This window comes from Bombina bombina, chromosome 2 (assembly GCF_027579735.1).
Source record: "Bombina bombina isolate aBomBom1 chromosome 2, aBomBom1.pri, whole genome shotgun sequence".
Classification (NCBI taxonomy): Eukaryota; Metazoa; Chordata; class Amphibia; order Anura; family Bombinatoridae; genus Bombina; species Bombina bombina.
Genome location: NC_069500.1, coordinates 124946446 through 124954838, shown reverse-complemented (window position 1 = coordinate 124954838; position 8393 = coordinate 124946446). Strand labels below are relative to the sequence as shown.

The window sequence follows — 8393 nt, the reverse complement described above, 5'->3', positions numbered from 1 at the left end:
TTAGCATAGCAGACTGCTGGTAGCCTGTGGAAGAGAAACGCTTGAAAAAAAAAAACATGATCCAAATAACAAATCGACAGAACAATGTATACTATTATACAACTTAAATAAAAATTATACATTTACTAACTAGAAAAAGTTCTACTAAAAAACAGCAACAATTTAAATGGCATTGTTTAGACCATTTTAATTACTCATCAACGCACTTTCTATAATACAAATTTTCATTTATTTTCAAGTATTCAAGTTGCAACAAGAAACTCAAGATTCATCATCTCGTTGCCGAGCAACAACCTCACTGAGCTCACTCCTCCATTCGAGGGGGAAGCAGCTCTTGCATATACCTCGCCAGGAGTCGGACGCGTGTTTCTATTGGTCGGCTATTCCACGGCACTGCTTCTATTGGTTACCACTCTCTGGCCACCTAACGTCACTTTCTCACACCATTCCACTGCCTGCTACTAGCAGCCGCTAGGATTGGTTGCTGCAGGGTGCCTGTGGGCGAGACTAAAAACCCTTGCGTCTCTCGCTTCGCTTTTCTATTGGTCAGGAACTAAAGTCTGTCAGGCGGGTACCGGGTGGTGGCGCGGCTGGGCAGTACCGGGAATGATGCGGTTATAAGTCCTATACGGCATCTTGAGTGCATAGTGAAGCATTGGGGAGGTTAATAGTACTTCATATCCAGGACTATCATCATCACGCACAGGTAAGACCCGGGTGTCATGTGTACACCTGTATAATAATGGCACATGTGTGTGTAACTATGTAATGTATAGTGTAGGGGTAATGTATAGGTATTGTATAGTGTAGGGGTATTGTATAGTAGTGTAGGTGTAATGTATAGGTATTGTATAGGCTATTGTATAGTAGTGTAGGTGTAATGTAGGGGTATTGTATAGGCTATTGTATAGTAGTGTAGGTGTAATGTAGGGGTATTGTATAGTAGTGTAGGGGTATTGTATAGTGTAGGGTAATGTGTGTGTGTGTATATATATATATATATTGTATAATGTAGGGGTAATGTATAGGTATTGTATAGGGTATTGTATAGTAGTGTAGGTGTAATGTAGAGGTATTGTATAGTAGTGTAGGGGTAATGTATAGGTATTGTATAGTGTAGGGTAATGTGTATATATATTGTATAGTGTAGGGGTAATGTATAGGTATTGTATAGTGTAGGGTAATGTGTATATATATTGTATAGTGTAGGGGTAATGTATAGGTATTGTATAGTGTAGGGTAATGTGTGTGTGTGTGTGTGTGTGTGTGTATATATATATATATATATATATATATATATATATATATATATATATATATATATATATATATATATATTGTATAGTGTAGGGGTAATGTATAGGTATTGTATAGTGTAGGGTTAATGTATAGGTATTGTATAGTGTAGGGGTAATGTATAGTGTAGGGGTAATGTATAGGTATTGTATAGTGTAGGGTAATGTATAGGTATTGTATAGTGTAGGGTTAATGTATAGGTATTGTATAGTGTAGGGGTAATGTATAGTGTAGGGGTAATGTATAGGTATTGTATAGTGTAGGGGTAATGTATAGTGTAGGGGTAATGTATAGGTATTGTATAGTGTAGGGGTAATGTATAGTGTAGGGGTAATGTATAGGTATTGTATAGTGTAGGGGTAATGTATAGTGTAGGGGTAATGTATAGGTAATGTATAGTGTAGGGGTATTGTGTAGTGATAATGTATACTGTAGGGGTAATGGAAGCAGATTCTTTACCTGCAGCTGGTTTTACACTGAGGTGCATTACATTTGAATGTGATCTGGTCTTGCTGATTAGCGTCTAGCTTGTGACAAGGTTATACTTCACTCTTTTCATTTTAATATAACTGTATTACATTATTGGGATGAAATAAGCCTAGAAAATGAGTCAAATGTGTAAAAAATGCAAACTGTCAACAGATGGGGCATTTCTATCGATATAATGGTACATCGCATTACAGTTGTATAACAAATGGTATTAATAATAATATTATTCGTATTCTCTGATGGAGCTTTTTGCTGTTACTATTTCCTGCTATGTTTACAACCAGAATGGGATTTAGTCGCAGGTGCTGCTGTTGTATCCTCAGGATGCAGAGAGTTGGAGATTTGTCATATTGTGTGGTTCTCCTTTAGATGGACACATTGTCATATTAACCTGTACTTGTATTTGTGCAATTAGGAGGATCATTTGTTAGTGTTAGCGTTGATGTTCATAGTAAAATATTGGGCGGGATGCATTATGTTGATTCACATGCTGTGAGGTTACCTCAAATATAGAGACTATTTTTCTTCTCATAATAAATTATAATGTGAGTTTAAGATATAATTCCCAGGACCCAATATTATTTAATCAATTTACCAAGTTTATCTTGCTTGCCAACATCCAGTCGCCACTCAGCACCCCCCCCCCCGTCCCCTCCCCCTGTTAGCTGGGCCTATGGGTATAAGCATCCTACCTACATCAGGGGTTTGCACCATAATTGCCCAGCGTGGCTGAAAGGGTATGGACCAGACCTGAGTGGGAGTATGCAATATTTACAATTAAGAATAAACGTGTCTTTAATGATCATTTGTATTATAGGACTTTGATGAATCATATAAAAAGTGGAAATGGGTTAAAAGCTCACAGTATGAGATTGCCATCATATACCATTGACTCTATGGCTGCAAGACATATGTAGACATAAGCTGAAACTGCTTTGTGAAATGTGCAACAAGATCAGGGTTTGACAAATGTGTATGAAACATGGTTACCACCCAGACTACTGAGGAGCCAACTGTACATTATTTAGGCGCTAGAACATGGCTTCCTTACTTGTCAAGACCTGCACCAGATATCAATTCCAGATGACAAATGTTTAAAACTAAAACTAGGTTCATTTATAGATTGTTCCTATGTCCCCTGGGTAGTATTTATTGGTATCAGTTTTAGTTTGGCACCATAATGTAAGAATACAGATATGATTTAGTTCATGCTTTAATGTGTGTGTGAAAAAATTAAAAAGTAGAAGATTTGTATCAGTTCAAATAAACCTTGAAGTGCCAGATGTCATCTGTGCTGTTTCTGTTTTATGGAAATAAGAGCATCTGAATGAAGCATTACCATATGGGAGTACAGTATAATCTTTCTTGATACATTGTAAGGCTCCATATGTTACTGAATCAAAACCATTAGGATATTACTGCAATTACCTTCACTGTAAAATAAATAATAAAAAAAAGCTTGTTCCTGAGGTGGTGCTTGGTAGTTTTTTTATATTATATCCGTATTATTCAGGTTTGGAGTCACTCTTTAATGCTGATGATGCACAATGTGTGCCACAGGTCTACATCAGACATCTTTCTTACTGCACATGATGTTTGTCGCTATTATTTTTGCCACCATTGCCTCAGAAAAACGATGGACACCCATGAATAAATTAATCAATTGCATCAGTTTTCCGCTTCTGTAAGAGCGCGTCAGCGGAGCAGTACTATGTTTATTTTTCCGCTTAGTTGGCACTCATGCTTTCACTTTTGTTCCTTCGCTACATACTCGCCAGTAAGTCAGCGTAACTCTGACAGTATTCGTGCCTGTGTTGCTAGGCTACCCATTTATGGTTGGAAGCGCACGCGTAGTATGAATGTAGTCTGACTTTAAAATAGAGCGAGGGCTTATAAACTGTATAAATAATTGCCACTCACAATATGGCGGCGTAGTGGTACTTATGTTTTTATTTTATTTTTTAAGTGCGTATTTCAAATTTATAAGCACAAATATATAAACTGTTTTGGCCCGAGCTTTCTGGTCCCATTTTGTACCCATATCAAATATGGGTGCCGTGCAGCTAGTGCCGCATTGTGCACAGTGCGCATGCGTGATCGCGTTTCTGCTTGTAGAGTGCATCACTGTCAGGCGGAGGTATAGTCATCACACAGGGAGCAGGCTAAGGCATGTGTCCGTGACCTCTTAGCAAAGTGACTGCTAGGGACAGGAGACCTGGCTGTGTATCATCTACGGTAAGCCGATATTCTGGAAACTCCAAGCAATACAGTGTCTAATTTTGCTGGGGTTTTTTTGTTTTTTTTACATTTGGAAGATTATTTTTCTTCTGTTCATACGAAATGGATCTTGAAAGGTTGAATCAGATTGTCAGACATAAAGATTTTTGCAGCATGTGATTTTAGCCAACTATGCAAGCATCTCTGAAGGGCACGTTACAGTAAAGATTTGTAATGCGCACATATCAGAGTACAATTTTTTTGCTTAGTTTCTGCTTTTAGGGTGCAGTTCACACGGAGCTTAAATTATTTTAGGTGTTATATATCCTAAGCCTCAGTTCGATTTTAAAACAGAAAATTAAACCATGCAGAATAACATTTTTATTTTATGTAAAATCTTTATTGGCAGTCTGTAGAGCATGTAGCCTTTTTATTTGTAAGTGATCATCCAGGACAGCTGACAACCCCAGAATATTTATACATTTAGTTTCACTTTATAAATTCTTATCAACTGTTCATAATGCCTCCTCTCCAATACAGATATATAAGAAATTAATATTAAAAATAAACTTTCGTGGGGGGCGTGTCCGAGCAGCGTACCTGACAGGACGCATCTACTGAGAGCTCTGAAAGATACCTCAACAATCCGCCGATTAAAGAGCACCTAACAGCTTGATCAAGTTTATAATTAAGCGCATAACAGCCGCAGAGAATACAATAGCTATATTACAAAGCTTGATTCCTGTTTTAATGACATCAGGGCTACAGTTCGGCAAATCAAGACCTAAGGCGGCGGCCTATTCATAGGTAACGACCCCCCCCCCCGGTTATACCGGGTTTACAGTGCTGGCAGCTGTTTTCTGCCTTACTGACTTTCACAACATACCACAAGGCTTCTACACCCATAAAGGGAAAGATTTACAGTCACAATTCTAGTGCCTACGCATCCAGTTGACATCTAAAATGGCGGACATGGCGGGAGAATATTTCATGCAACACCCTGACCCATGCCTAGAAAGGTTTGAACACCTTATGCAAAAGCTGATGGCCAAAGCCCCTTATGATTATCTGATACTAAGGGTGCTTCCTACCTCGACTGAACAAACAGATGCAGTGTGTTCCGACAGCATAACGCCCCCGCTCCACTCAATGGCTGGTCAGACACAGAGAGGTCCGCAAGCAGTAAGGAGAGCCGACATGACACCTCGCATAAAAAAAGAGAAGGGATCTCTGTGTAAAAAATATTCCAAAGAGACCGCCTTACAGAGAGGACCTTCATCAGGAGAACTGGCCCCATGGCTAATGGAAGGAAGGATGTTGCAGCTCACGGCAAGGAGGAGACCGGACTTAGTTAAGAAGGAGCCGTACTCACTGGGTCTGGAAAACTTCATGACTCGCGGCGCATCGGCGACACCATGGAGGATGGTGGAGCGATCCCCTACGTTTAATCCGCCATACAAGCCTCATTATCGCATATGCTCAATCACGACAGATGGGACCTATTTTTATGTGCCCTACGATGGTTGCATCTTTAGATCTGGGGTAGGGTAGTCTGCAGATGCCCTCCCTAGAAGGAACGCTTCCTTCAATTAGAAACTATTTACAACCATGGGGCAAATGTATTATAGCTAACTCAAAGTTAGATTCCCACGCAACTTGTGGCATGAACCGTTTACCAGTTATTCCTAAAGCTATATTCTCAAGGTACCTTAATACTAAGAGCATTGTTTTTGACTGATTTACAAGTTTTATTGTTTGGCTGCATTTCAAAATGTTTATGAGAAAGTCTATTCTATATTGTCATTATGTTAGTCTTTCGCTAGATAATTTTTCTTTTATAGTATAGCATATTCTGTTCCATTTGTCTGTATGAACACGTTTAACAGCCTAAAGTCGTACTACAATATTAGTCATCATGCAGTGTTACTCTCCATTTATTTATATCATGGTATTGAATGTAGAGTCTGCCTTTTACTGCTATATTTCTGACACCACCTGTGGTGGAGACACTAAGGTTATTATTACTATGAATATGTGTGCATACTAGTACACAGTAAGATAAGGTTTTATCATCCCTTTTTCAAAGTAAGACCTATTGCCAACTTCTCCCCAGTGGTTAACGGCCGAGGCCATGGGGGCGATGCTAATAAGAACCACTTTGCTCACAGTAAGAAGAAGTAGGTCTAGGATAATGTTTAAAATACTATTATGAGAAAATATATTAATATAGCAGAAACTATCTTCATACACAATCTTATCCTGTGGAATAGCCAGTCACACTAACACTATTTGGGCTTGGTCATCTGTAACAAACGGCTCCAGGATTTATTTTACTATAACCTCCTCAGCATAGTATATGTCATGTATTCCTTCATCCAACACTAATATATAGAGTCTCAACCCTGTAAAGTACTGGATGACTTAGCTAAGGCTTCCAATTATTAAAAATCCCTTTATCCTTATATTATAACATTTCTTGGGATCCGGTGTGACCCACAATTTCAAAGCCTGGGACAAAGATGAGGAATATTAGTAAGATATACAATTATGTTTTATGTTATAAACTCGTATGATTGCTGTTAAATGTATATTCTTATGATGATTTCATTTTTGTACAGCGCAACTCCTCAATTAATCTTTTATTTATGTCATTTACTGAATATTAACCCCTTTGGTTTTAAACAAGCACCAAAACAGGTCCAAGAGAGATCTGTATTACTGTTTATGGGGACTGAAAATGGAGGACTTTCAATATTAGAGTACAATTAGTCAGCTACGATATGTTTATTTGCTGTATTGCGTTTATGATATAAAATGTCTGTATCACTTCTCAATAAAAATCCAAAAAAAAAAAACTTTCGTAATTCAGATAGAGCATACAGTTTTAATCAACTTTCCAATTTACATCTGCTTTCTAATTTGCTTCGCTTTATTGGTAGCCTTTGTTGAAAAGCAAATCTAGGTAGGTGCAGTAGCTGCAGTGCACTACTGGGAGCTTGCTGCTGATTCATGACTGCACATATGTCTCTTGTCATTGGCCTACTTAATTATTCAGCTAGCATCCAGTAGTGTATATCTGCTTCTTAATGGATACTAAGAGAATGCAGCAAATTTGAAGACATAAGTCAATTGGGAAGTTGTTTAAGATTGTATGCTTTAACTGAATCATGTGTCTCAAAATTATTCAGACTGCATGCCATTTAAAACATTTTTTTTATCAAGTTCTCTTGGTATCCTTTGTTCAAAAGTAAACCTATATGAGCTAGGAATGTTTCCATGCTTTTATCACTCTGTGGCAGCAGTGTTTCTAACAATGTTTGTAGCAGTGTTGTACATTGTTGCAAATGTTTCTGTCATAGAGTACTAAAGATGCATGTGAGCCTATCTAGTTACCTAGTTTTACTTTTCAATAAAGTATACCAAGATAACAAAGCAAGTTTGATACTATAAGAAGATTTTAAAAAGTTCATTAAATTGCATGTTTGGTTTGAATTATTACAGTTACATTTTGACTTTGCTCTCCCTATTAGCCCAGATAAGATAATTACATCTAAAGCATGGTTGTAAACTCTTACCATAAATCCTTTAAAGTGAAGGTCAATTTGGATGAATTAGTGCCCAGTTTTTAATAAACCTATTAAAAACAAGGGCACTTTAATTCATCAAAATTTACATTTCACTCCTTTTCTTAAAAAACTTACCTTTTAATCCTGAATGCCGCTGCAGCGCTTCCTCCGCTCGTCACAAGCCCTTTTTGTGGGTCCAAAATGACAAATCCGGCTTCCTCCAATCACGGTGTTGCATGAGGCCATGATTCCCCCCTGGGGGGGGGAGCCGTGATTGGAGGAAGCTGTATTTGTCATTTCTGCCGTAAGAAAAGGATTCCAGAGGAATCGCTGGAGTGGCATTCAGGATTGAAAGGTAAGTTTTTTTTTTAAGAAAAGGAGTGAAATGTCAATTTTGATGAATTAAAGTGCCCTTGTTTTTTATAGGTTTATTAAAAACCGGGCACTAATTTATCCAAATTGACCTTCACTTTAAACGGACATTAAACACCAAATAAATGCTAAATAGAATGATGCATTCAAAGAAAAGATTAGTTTGAGAATAACGTAGATGTATTTTTTAAAGTTTCATTAGTTGTTTAAATATTGACAAAATACATGTAAATGTTTAGTGTCTATAAAGCAATGGGTTTGCTACCATGTTGTAACTTAAAGGGCCACTAAACCCAAAATCTTTCTTTCATGATTCAGATAGAGAATATAAATTTAAACAACATTACAATTTACATCTATTATTTATTTTGCTTCCTTTTTTATATATCCTTAGTTGAAGAAAAAGCAAAGTACATGGTGAGCCAATCACACGAGGCTTCTATGTGCAGCAAC

At 37.6% G+C, this 8393-nt stretch overlaps 1 protein-coding gene across 2 annotated transcripts in view; it reads left to right on the top strand.

The window, feature by feature from the left end:
- The first annotated feature begins 573 nt into the window (after nucleotides 1–573).
- Nucleotides 574–8393, top strand: part of HMGCS1 (3-hydroxy-3-methylglutaryl-CoA synthase 1) — a 56412-nt gene continuing 48592 nt past the window's right edge. Inside the window, exon 1 of one of the 2 annotated variants that reach the window (XM_053701257.1) lies at nucleotides 574–706. The gene's annotated coding sequence lies outside the window, so the exon portion shown is untranslated. Of the gene's footprint in view, nucleotides 707–3890; nucleotides 4021–8393 lie in introns of those variants that run through there. The other variant, XM_053701255.1, reaches the window with a different exon arrangement.